Source organism: Oncorhynchus masou, chromosome 24 (assembly GCF_036934945.1).
Source record: "Oncorhynchus masou masou isolate Uvic2021 chromosome 24, UVic_Omas_1.1, whole genome shotgun sequence".
Classification (NCBI taxonomy): Eukaryota; Metazoa; Chordata; class Actinopteri; order Salmoniformes; family Salmonidae; genus Oncorhynchus; species Oncorhynchus masou.
Genome location: NC_088235.1, coordinates 87,605,625 through 87,618,849, shown reverse-complemented (window position 1 = coordinate 87,618,849; position 13,225 = coordinate 87,605,625). Strand labels below are relative to the sequence as shown.

At 45.2% G+C, this 13,225-nt stretch overlaps 1 protein-coding gene across 3 annotated transcripts in view; it reads right to left on the bottom strand.

Moving 5' to 3' along the window:
- Window positions 1-13,225, bottom strand: part of LOC135512919 (inactive N-acetylated-alpha-linked acidic dipeptidase-like protein 2) — a 270,364-nt gene that overhangs the window by 185,232 nt on the left and 71,907 nt on the right. The window lies entirely within an intron of this gene.

The window sequence follows — 13,225 nt, the reverse complement described above, 5'->3', positions numbered from 1 at the left end:
CAATCTTCAATGCGCCACGAAACGTCCATTATTTCTGCACAGAGTCAGATAAAAGATTCCCTCTCTGCCAAGGGACAAAGTTAATTTTAATATTGACCCTTGTCAACCAATAGTTCCGAATGCGCACGCACAAACACACACACACACACACACACACACACACACACACACACACACACACACACACACACACACACACACACACACACACACACACACACACACACACACACACACACAGTGCCACTCCCCACCCAGCCTTACCCCATGTGGACTGGCATAGTCTACTGTACATATGGTGGTGAGGGGAAACAGCAGCTCTCCCATGCAGAGTGACAGCTGACATTTAATCACAGGAACACCGGCGATTTAATGCCTTTCAACTCTCAGACAAAGCCATCCATTCTAATACTGTCTTTGACTTTTCCATGAAGGATGCCAGACTGACACCTCACATGGTAAGGTATATCAAATACATGCTTAGCATTTTATTAAGTATCAGTAAAAATAAACTCACGTTCTTGAGCATGAGTATTTTATTTAGCATTTTATTAGGTGCCCTGGTATTGCTGGTTCTTGTTAAAATGTAAAGAGACGTACAGTACATAACCAACCTGCTAAATACCCTCAAGTCAAGTTGCTATTGCTTTCTTTTATTCATACACACTTATTAGAAAAAAAGGTGCTATCTAGAACCTAAAATGGTTCTTCGGCTGTCCCCATAGGATAACCAATTTATGAACCCTTTTTGGTTCCAGGTTCTACATAAAGGGTTCTACATAAAACCCAAAAGGGATCTCCCTGGAACCAAAAAGGGTTATCTTATGAGGAGAGCCGAATGACCCTTTTTTGTGTGTATGTATGATCTATGAACTATGAATTGCAGTCATTTTTGTAAAATTGCGCAGGAAGAAATGGCAGCGGTTTTTCAGGCGCCTAACCAATTGTGCTATTATGTGGTTTTTTTTTGCATTATTTGTAACTTATTTTGTACATAATGTTTCTGCCACCGTATCCTACGACAAAAAAGAGCTTCTGGATATCAGAACAGCGATCACTCACCTCGGATTAGACTAAGATTTTTTATTTAACAAGCAAGACGCACAGAATGTACTTCAGACACACAGCAAGGCCAACATCCCCGTCATTGGCAAGAGAAAGAGATGCAGGTATAGACACAGGGTGGGGTGCCTCGTAAGGATCCGCAGACGGCGAGTGGGAAAGCTGCCGCTACCGCCAATATTACTTGCCAACATGCAATCATTGGACAATAAAATAGACAAGGTACGATCACGAATATCCTACCAACGGGACATCAGAAACTATCATATCTTATGTTTCACGGAATCGCGGCTGAATGATGACATGAATATTCAGCTAGGGGGTGTCGTATGATAAACTGTAGACCACACTATTTGCCAAGAGATAACAACCTATCCCTCAACATAATCAAGACAAAGGAGATGATTGTGGACTATAGGAAAAGGAGTACCGAGCATGCCCCCATTCTCATCGATGGGGTTGTAGTGGAGAAGGTTGAGAGCTTCACGTTCCTTGTGGTCCACATCAACAACAAACTAGAATGGTCCAAACACAACAAGACAGTTGTTAAGAGGGCACAAAAAAGCAGATTCCCCCTTAGGAAACTAAAAAGATTTGGCATGGGTCCTCAAAAGGTTATACAGCTGCAACATCGAGAGCATCCTGACTGACTGTATCACTGCCTGGTACGACAACTGCTCGGCCTCCGACCGCAAGGCATTACAGTGGGTAGTACGTACGGCCCAGTACATCACTGGCAGTGTCAGAGGAAGGCCCTAAAAATTGTCAAAAACCCCAGCCACCCCAGTCATAGAATGTTCTCTCTACTACCGCATGGCAAGCAGTACCGGAGTGCCAAGTCGAGGACCAAAAGGCTTCTCAACAGATTTTACCGCCCAAGCCATAAGACTCCTGAACAAGTAATCAAATGGATACCCGGACTATTAGCATGTTCCCCCCAACCCTTCTTTTATGCTGCTGCTACTCTCTGTTTATCATATATGAATAGTCACTTTAACTATACATTCATGTACATACTACCTCAATTAGCCCGACTAACCCGTGTCCCTGCATATTGACTACCCAAACTATCTGCATTGAGTCCCGCCACCCACCACCCGCCAACCCCTCTTTTACACTACTGCTACTCTCTGTTTATCATATATGCATACGTGCATCGATGAAGTCGTCCCCACATTGACTGTATATTTGTATTTATTTTATTTTACCTTTGTTTAACTAGGCAAGTCAGTTAAGAACCTATTATTATTTTCAATTATAGCCTAGGAACAGTGGGTTAACTGCCAGAACGACAGATTTTTACCTTGTCAGCTCGGAGATTCGATCTTGTATGTACATATCCCAACCAGAAGCCATGGATTATAGGCAACATCCGCATCAAGCTAAAGGCTAGAGCTGCCGCTTTCAAGGAGCGGGAGACTAATCCGGACGCTTATAAGAAACGCCGCTACCCCCTCAGATGAACCATCAAACAAGCAAAGCATCAATAGAGGATTAAGATTGAATCCTACAACACTGGCTCTGACGCTGGTTGGGTGTGTCAGGGCTTGAAAACTATTACGGACTACAAAGGGAAACCCAGATGTGAGTTGCCCAGTGACGCGAGCCCAATAGATGAGCTAAATGCCTTTTATGCTCGCTTCGAGGCAAACAACACTGAAGCATGCACGAAAGCACCAGCTGTTCTGGATGACTGTGTGATGACGCTTTCGGTAGCCGATGTGAACAAAACCTTTAAACAGGTCAACATTCACAAAGCCGCTGGGCCAGACGGATTACCGGGATGTAATCCAACTGTCAAGTGTCTTCACTGACATTTTCAACCTCTCCCTGACCAAATCTGTAATACCTACATGTTTCAAGCAGACCACCATAGTCCCTGTGCCCAAGGAAGGGAAGGTAACCTGCCTACATTATTACTGCCCTGTGGCACTCACATCGGTAGCCATGAAGTGCTTTGAAAGGCTGGTCATCAACAGCATCCTCCCGGACACACTAGACCCACTACAATTTGCATACCGCCCCTACAGATCCACAGATGACGCAGTCTCAATCACAATCCACAACGCCCTTTCTCACCTGGACAAAAGGAACACCTATGTGAGAATGCTGTTCAACGACTACAGCTGCCGCTTTCAAGGAGCGTCAGTGTTCAAAACCATAGTGCCCTCAAAGCTCATCACTAAGCTAAGGACTCTGGGACTAAACACCTCCCTCTGCAACTGGATCCTGGACTTCCTCAACCTCTCCCTCAATGTAAGCAAGACAAAGGAGCTGATCATGGACTACAGGAAAAGGCGGGCCGTACAGGCCCTCATTAACATCGGGCTGTAGTGGAGCGGGTTGAAAGTTTTAAGTTCCTTGGTATTCACATCACCAACGAACTATCATGGTCCAAACATACCAAGACAGTCGTGAAACCTTTTCCCCCTTAGGAGACTGAAAAGATATGGCATGGGCCCCCAGATCCTCAAAGGTTCTACAGCTGCACCATCGAGAGCATCCTGACCATTGCATCACCGCCTGCTCGGAATCTGACTGGAAGGCACTACAGAGGGTAGTGCGAACGGCCCAGTACATCGCTGGGGCCAAACTTCCTGCCATTCAGGACCTATATAATAGGCGGTGTCAGAGGTAAGCCCATAAAATTGTCAGAGACTCCAGTTACCCAAGTTATAGACTGTTATCTCTGCTACTGCACGGCAAGGGGTACCGGAGCACCAAGTCTAGGACCAAAAGGCTCCTCAACAGCTTCTACCCCCAAGCCATTAGACTGCTGAACAATTCATAAAAATCACCACTGGACAATTTAAATAGCCTCATTATTGTTATTCTTATTGTGTTACTTTATTATTACTTTTTATTTTAGCCTACTTTTAGCCTATATTTTCTTCTTCTTGAACTGCACTGTTGGTTAAGTTTCACAGTAAAGTCTACACTTGTTTTATTCGGCGCATGTGACAAACAAAGTTTCATTTGATTTGATGCATAGTCACTTTAACCATTCCTACATGTACATCCTACCTCAATTAGCCTGACTAACCGGTGCCTGTATAGAGCCTCGCTACTGTATATCGCCTCGCTACTATTTTTCACTGTCTTTTTACTGTTGTTTTTATCTCTTTACTTATATATTGTTCACCTAATACCTATTTTTTACTTAAAAATCAAGCTGTTGGTTAAGACCTGTAAGTAGGCATTTCACTGTAAGGTCTACACCTGCTGTATTCGGTGCACGTGACAAATAAACTGTCATTTTGACTGAAATCAAATGAGACAACTGATAATATGGTGAATGTACAATAGCTACCAACACGTGATCGATCACCTGATTGCCAAGGGCAGGCATGAAGACATCACAACAACTGTGTATGTTAGTCTTCAGCCAACACATTCAAATGGCATCACACTGGCCTTACCATGGACTTTCTAGCATTAATACTGAAATTAACTGTTTATCTACTCATCTATTCCTGTTCAAGTTATACAAAAAAGAGCAACTCTAAGTGTATACAGAATATATTGTATATGTGCAGTAGCCTTAGTAACTATAGTTCTTATAATGCCCTGATAGCACTATATGGTTAACCTTCAGGGCACACAATGGAATACAAATCTGTTTGTGGATCAGTGTTGGAGAGGGGAGAATAACATTGGGATGCTGAGGGTAACCCTCTTCTTTAACTTTCAACCCTTAGATGCCATTGACAGAGAGATTGAAAGAAAAGCCCAAGACCTTTCTTGAATGCCTGTATCTGTAACTATATTATTTATTAATATAATTTCCATATGTTTCAATACTGATGAGATACTGAACAAAAATGTAAACGCAACATGTAAAGTGTTGGTCCCATGTTTCATGAGCTGAAATAAAAGATCCCATAAATGTTCTATATGCACAAAAATCTTATTTCTCTCAAATATTGAACACACATGTGTTTACATTCCTGTTAGTGAGCATTTCTCCTTTGCCAAGATAATCCATCCACCTGACAGTAGTGGCATATTAAGAAGCTGATTAACAGCATGATCATTACACAGGTAAACCTTGTGCTGGGGACTTCACACTGCCATTGCAGAGGAGTGCAACAATGTTCTACAGGCCACAATCAACAGCCTGATCAACTCTATGAGAAGTAGATGTGCATGTGCAGCATGAGGCAAATGGTGGTCACACCAGATACTGACTGGTTTTCTGATACTCATCCCAACCTTTCATTAAAGGTATCTGTGACCAACATATGCATACCTTTATTCCCAGTCATGTGAAATCCATACATTAGGGTCTAACTAATTTATTTCAATTGACTGATTTCTTTATATGAACTGTAATTAGGTCCAATCCTAGAAATTGTTGCATGCTGCAGTTATATTTCATTACAGTAAAAGAGAAATGTGTGTGTGTTTGTGTCCGTATGTGGAGTAGGTTATTGTGCGTGGGCGTGTGAGTGGGTGAGAGAGGGAGAGGGTGGAAGGAAGAGAGAGGACAAAAAAAGAGAGAGTAAATATTTCCCAGCACAGTCCTGCCTACCCATCATCTCATTTGACATGACCTTGTCAGTTGCCGTAGTTACAAAACATGAAGCCAGCTGTCGATCAGTTTAGCTGTTGAACATTTCACAGAAGGGCAAAGAAACTGGAGAAAGGTGACGAGAAAAACTTAAGCAAATTATTGCCATGGAATACCTACAACTCGCTGCACAACACAAGCAGCACACAATGCAAATGCTGTTTCCAAATAAACAGTAGCAAACTCTATTTCATGGACAGACACAAATGCCAATTGTAAGTGTAGTAAGTATATGCTTGGTCAATAACTACTGTGGGCCAACAGTGGCTGGAACTAACGCTGCACCAGCCTGGAGGAATAAGAGGAAGCATGGCTGCTGTGCTGTTTTGCTACAGTACTATCCATTTAGAACCAGCATCTGGCCCAGCTCTCAGAATATGTTACTGGCCTGGGCCACCAGAGCAAACCTTTATTTTTATAGTGCTCATGAATAAAATATGCCATCCCCAGGGTGTGGCCCAAATAATTCTACTTTATGGATCTCTGCATTAAATCTTAATGTACAGTAGATGGGGCCATGTCTAAGAATGCTAAACAATAACATGCACCACATCCATTTCCTCAGATCTGAGCCTGTTTTCTGCTCTGAAATCAGAAGAAAGTCTTACCTTCAAATCAACTCATAGGTTGGACATTCTGGTATTATTATTGGTATTGTGTGTGCACCACGCTCAAGCATTTAATTGTATTTCTAATTGTTATGTGCAATATCTTTTTTTTTTTTTTTCAGCTTTTACAGAGACGGATAGCTTTGTAAATGTAAAAAATAATAATCTCATCAATGTGTCACGACTTCTGCCGAGGTCGGTTCCTCTCCTTGTTCGGTGTTTGGTGGTCGACGTCACCGGTCTTCTAGCCATCGCCGATCCATTTTTAATGTTCCATTTGTTTTGTCTTGTTTTCACACTAACCTGGTTTAAATTCCCTAAATTACATGTTGTATATTTTCCCTCTGTTTTCCCCCATGTCCTTGTCGGGAATTGTTTGTTGTATGTATTGGTGCCATATATGTTATGATGTGCGATGGGTTTTTCCCCTCTTTCTTTATGTTGTATGTTGGTCTTCGGAGTTTGTAAGCATTTATTTTACCTGTTAAGGCTATGCACAATACTGCCCCCTTTGGAGGAATTGCGTGCCCATAGTAAACAGAAAAAAAATCTGTCCAAAATTGCTAATATATGCATATAATAATAATTATTGAATAGAAAACACTCTAACGTTTCTAAAACCTATCGAATTATGTCGGTATGTAAAGCAGAACTCACAGGGCAGCCATTCTCCCAAACTCTCTCTCTCATCAGGAAAGTTACCCCAACTTTGACGTCATCGCCCCCACCCTTCCCAACCAGCTACGGATCTGGGAACAGTTTCTGTGTATTCAGCGTGCTGTGTTCTTTCAATGGGGCGAGTAATGAAGAAAATCCCTCAAGCTTTGACCGGTTGGCGGGCAAAATAGTGACGTGTCACTGGAAAATATCTGTGCGTCCTGGCGCAATTGTATACAGCCTATTATTTTGTTCCATTTCATTTGAGGAGAGTTGCGTTCATTCGGTCTAATCGCCAATTGTTTTGTACGCTTAGAACATCCTAAAGCTTGATTCTGCACTTAGTTTGACCAGTTTAGTCGACATATAATATGTAATTTTGAAGTTTTGATGCGCAACTGTTCGTGACCAGAAGTAATTTTTGGTAGCATTTCAGCTGGAACTTGCAGCATATGCTAATACAAAGACACACGAATTGAAACCAAATGATGTTTTGGGTAAGTATGACTTCTTCCACTACATTCTGATCGAAGACCATCAAAGGTAAGGGAATATTTATGTTGTAATTTTGTGTTTCTGTTGACTCCAACATAGCGGAGGAATATTGCTTATGTCAGAGCGCCGTCTCAGATTAGTGCCTAGTGAACGAATTCTGTAACGTTAAAAATAAATGTAACACAGCGGTTGCATTAAGAAGCAGTGTATCTTTCTAACTATATGTAGAACATGTATATTTAGTCAAAGTTTATGATGTGTATTGCTGTTATCTGGCGTTATCTGGCGGAGCTATGTATAATTTCTCAGGACATTTTTGTAGCATTATTTGAACGGCTCAATGTAAAAGTAGATTTATGAATATAAATTGCATATTATTGAAAAAAACATAAATGTACTGTGTAACATGTCCTATTACTGTCATCTGATGAAGATTTTCAAAAGGTTAGTGAATTATTTTTCTTTTAATCCTGCGTTTGTGATTGTGTTTTTTGCTTGACAATATGGCTACATATTGTATGTGTCCTAGTGGTGGTTTGATATACATATGTGCTATGTTTTCGCCGTAAAACATTTTAGAAATCTGACTCGCTGGGTAGATGAACAAGGTGTTTATCTTTCATTTGAGCTATTGGACTTGTTAATGTGTGCAGGTTAAATATTTCTAAGAATATTTTTGCATTCTGTGCGCCATCTTTTGAGTTGAGCTTGGGACGGGGGGGTGCCCTTGGGGAACATGTTCCGTTAAGGCGTTAAATAACTCTGTTTATACCAATTACGTTCTCCTGAGCCTGACTTCCATGCCACCAGCACGCGCCCCATTACAGAATTGCCGACCACTCATGGAGTCAGCAGGAACAGGTGCCCCTGGTATAGGGGTTGAGGAGCGCATCCGGCAGCAAGCGAAAGTAATCCACCATCTCGGCGCCATCATGGATCAAGTTATCCAGACCCTGGACCGTTGGGAGAGACGGGGAGGTCCACCAGCACTTTCAACCATGCAACCTGAACCTCCACTACTCACTCCTTCTGCAACCGGTCCCAGTGGGATAAGTCTCAGCCTTCCCGGGGAGTAGGTTGGGACGGCGGCACGGTGCCAGGGTTTCCTGTTACAGCTGGACCTATAGCTGGGCACCATTTTTCTAGCTCCCTCGGAAGGGAGAGGGTATCCGCCCTTATCTCGTGCCTCTCAGGGAGAGCTCTGGAGTGGGCCAACGCCATGTGGGGGGAAGGAGATACGGCGTTGGAGGACTTCTCCGAGTTCACCCGCCATTTCCGTGAGCAGCGGGTGAGTGCCTTTTCCAGCTGAGGCAGGAGACAAGGAGCGCCCAGGAGTTTGCCCTAGAGTTTAGGACCCTGGCTGCCGGCGCGGGATGGAACGACAGGGCCCTGATCGACCACTACCGTTGCATTTCCCGTGGAAATGGGCCTTCTCTGGTTAGCTCATCATAACCCCACTATTTCATGGCAAGAGAGGGCTCTCACGGGGTGGTCACGACAGTGCTCGGGGAGGTTTGTAGGGGTTTCTGTTGGTGCTACTACGGTGGAAAGCCCAGACCAGGTCTCCATTGTGCGCATCTCCCCCGAATATGGCGATTTGGCTCTCGCCTTCTGTAAAAAAAAAAGTCGACTCAATTACCACCCCATCGACGGGGGGATTGTGCAATAAATCTCCTGGTAGACGCTGCACTTCCCAGGAGTCACGTGTATCCCCTGTCGCATGCGGAGATGGTCTCCTTCAGTTTCTTTTTTTGTGAAGAAGAAGGATGGAGGTTTGCGCCCAGGCATTGATTATCGAGGTCTTAATCAAATCACGGTGAGGTACAGTTACCCGCTACCTCTTATCGCCACAGCGATTGAGTCAATGCATGGGGCGCGCTTCTTCACAAAACTGGATCTCAGGAGCGCATACCACCTGGTGCGTATCCGGGAGGGAGACAAGTGGAAGATGGCGTTTAGTACCACCTCAGGGCATTAGGATTACCTCGTCATGCCGTACGGGTTGATGAATGCTCTTCCAATCCTTTGTAGATGAGATTTTCAGGGACCTGCACGGGCAGGGTGTAGTGGTGTATATCGATGACATTCTGGTATACTCCGCTACACGCACCGAGCATGTGTCCGTGGTGCGCAAGGTACTTGGACGACTGTTGGAGCATGACCTGTACGTCAAGGCTGAGAAATGCTTGTTCTTTCAGCAGGCCGTCTCCTTCCTAGAGTACCGCATTTCCACATCAGGGGTGGAGATGGAGAGTGAAGGCATTTCAGCCGTGCGTAATTGGCCGACTCCCACCACGGTAAAGGAGGTGCAGGGTTTTTTAGGGTTTGCCAATTACTACCGGAGATTTATCCGGGGTTTTGGTCAGGTGGCTGCTCCCATTACCTTATTGCTGAAGGGGGGTACTGTACGTCTGCAGTGGTCAGTTGAGGCAGACAGAGCTTTTGGGCAACTAAGGGCTCTGTTTACTTCGACGCCCGTGCTAGCACATCCGGATCCCTCTTTGGCGTTCATTGTGGAGGTGAACGCGTCTGAGGCTGGGATAGGAGCGGTGCTCTCTCAGTGCTTGGGTACGTCACCGAAGCTCCGCCCCTGTGCCTTCTTCTTGAAGAAGCTCAGCCTGGCGGAGCAAAACTATGACATGGGGGACCGGGAGCTGTTGGCTGTAGCCAAGGCCTTGAAGACGTGGAGACATTGGCTTGAGGTGGCTAAACACCATTTTCTCATCTGGACTGACCCCTGCAATCCGGGCAGCGAGGAGACTGAACCCTCGCCAGGGAAGGTGGAACATGTTTTTCACCCATTTGGTTTTCACCCTTTCGTACAAACCAGGTTCCCAGAACGTTAGCTTCTTATGGCAGTATTGAGTAGCTTGGATGAATAAGGTGCTCAGAGTAAGCTGCCTGCTAGTCAGGCCCAGAAGCTAAGATATGCATGTTATGTGTGGATTTGAATAGAAAACACTCTGAAGTTTCTAAAACTGTTTGAATGATGTCTGTAAGTATAACAGAACTCATATGGCAGGCAGGCAAAAACCTGAGAAAAAAATCCAACCAGGAAGTGGGAAATCTGAGGCTTGTAGGTTTTCAAGTCTTTGCCTATCCAATATACAATGTAAAATGTGTTCCAATTGGACTTCCTAAGGCTTCCACTAGATGTCAAAAGTCTTTCGAACCTTCTTTCAGGCTTCTATTGTGAAGGAAGAGCGAATAAGAGCTGTTTGAGTCAGGTGTCTGGCAGAATGCCATGAGCTCAGTCATGCGCACGACCGTAAGAGTTAGCTGCGTTCCTTTCCCTTTCTAGAGACAAAGGAATTGTCTGATTGGAATATTGTTGAGGATTTATGATAAAAACATCCTAAAGATTGATTCTATGCATCGTTTGACATGTTTCTACGAACTGTAATGGAACTGTCGTCCCTGCACCGTGTGAATTTGGATTTGTGAACTAAACGAATGACGCGCAAACAAAAAGGAAGGTATTTGGACATAAATTATGGACTTTATCGAACAAGACAAACATTTATTTTGGAACTGGGATTCATGGGAGTGCTTTCTGATGAAAATCATCAAAGGAAAGTTAATATTTATAATGCTATTTCTGACTTCTGTTTACTCCACAACATGGCGGGTATCTGTATGGCTTGTTTTGGTCTCTGAGCACTGTACTCAGATTATTGCATGGTGAGCTTTTTCTGTAAATCTGACACAGCGGTTGCATTAAAGAGAAGTATATCTTTAATTCCATGTATAACACTTGTATTTTCATCAACATTTATGATGATTATTTCTGTAAACTGATGTGGCGCTCTGCAAAATCACCAGATGTTTTGGAAGCAAAACATTACTGAACGTAACGTGGCAATGTAAACTGAGATTTTTGGATATAAATATGAACTTTATCGAACAAAACATACATCTATTGTGTAACATGAAGTCCTATGAGTGTCATCTGCTGAAGTTCATCAAAGGTTAGTGATTCATTTTATCTATATTTCTGCTTTTTGTGACTCCTCTCTTTGCCTTGACAAATAGCTTCACAGGGAAAAACCTGTGACTAAGTGCTGACCTAACATAATCATATGGTGTGCTTTCACTGTAAAGCCTTTTTGAAATCGGACACTGTGGTGGGATTAACAACAAGTCTATCTTTAAAATGGTGTATAATACTTGTATGTTTGAGGAATTTTAATAATGAGATTTCTGTTCTTTGAATTTGTCGCCCTGCACTTTCACTGGCTGTTGTCAAATCGATCCCGTTAACGGGATTTCAGCCGTAAGAAGTTTTTAAGGCAGACACACTGTCCCAGCAGTATAACACAGAGGAGCAGTACATGGATCCCACTCCCATGCTCCCAGCCTCTTGCTTGGTGGCACGGGTAGTGTAGTGTGGGAGCTGGACGCAGACATTTAGCGGGCATTACGTGCAGAGCTCCCTCCCCCTCAGTGTCCAGCCGGGCGTCTGTATGTTCCGTTTGCAGTCCTCGACCGGCTGATCCCCCTCCTCTGGTCATCCTGGGATTGGTCAGACAGTTCGCTGTCTTAGTGGATAGTACTGGTGGCCCACTTTGGGTAAGGATGTGAGGGTTTATGTTCCCTCCTGCTCGGTGTGCACCCAGTGTACGGCTCCTAAGTACCTGAGTTACAACCCTTACCCGTTCCACAACGACCGTGGTCGCACCTGTCGATGGATTTCATAACCGATCTTCCACCTTCACAGGGAAAAACCTTGATCCTGGTCGTTGTGGATCGTAAGTCCTGTCTTCCCCTCCCTTTGCCCGGTCTCCCTACGGCCCTACAGACTGTGGAGGCCCTGTTTACTCACGTCTTCCGGCACTATGGGTTTCTGAGGATATAGTATCTGATCAGGGTGCCCAGTTCACTTCGAGGGTCTGGAGGGCGTTCATGGAACGTCTGGGGGTCTCGGTCAGCCTTATCTCAGGTTTTCACCCTGAGAGTAACAGGCAGGTGGAGAGAGTTAACCAGGATGTGGGTAGGATTCTGAGGTCTTATTGCCAGGACCGACCGGGGGAGTGGGCAGCGTTCGTGCCATGGGCAGAGAAGGCCCAGAACTCGTCTGCCACTCCTCCACTAACCTCTCTCCCTTCCAGTGTGTGTTGGGGTATCAGCCGGTTCTGGCTCCTTGGCATCAGAGTCAGACCGAAGCTCCTGCGGTGGATGACTGGTTCCCCACGCACGGAGAAGACATGGGACGCCGCCTATGTCCATCTACAACTCGCCGTGCTGCGCCAGAAAGTTGGTGCAGACCGTCACCGCAGTGAGGCCCTGGTGTTCGCACCAGGGGACCGGGTCTGGCTCTTGACCCGGAACCCACGCCCCCGCCTGCCCTGTCGGAAGCTTGGTCCGCGGTTTGTGGGGCCATTTAAAGTCCTGAGGAGAGTGAACTAGGTATGGTACAGGTTACAGCTTCCCCCAAATTACCGCATTAACCCCTCGTTCCAAGTCTCTCTCCTCAGGCAGGTGATGGCTGGTCCGCTCCAGGAAGCTGAGGTGCGGGAGGTTCCTCCACCCCCTCTGGACATCGAGGGCACCCCGGTGTACTCCGTTCGATCCATCCTCGATTCGAGACGTTGGGCGAGGGCCCTCAAGGACCTCGTGGACTGGGAGGGGTACGGTCCGGAGGAGAGATGCTGGGTTCCGGAGGAGGACGTGTTGGACCCTTCTATGCTGCGGGATTTCCACCGTCTCCATCCGGATCGCCCTGCGACTTGCCCTCAGGGGCGTCCCCAAGGCCGGTGTCGGCGCACTGCTGGAGCCGAGCGTCAAGGGGGGTTACTGTCACGACTTCTACCGAAGTCGGTTCCTCTCCTTGTTT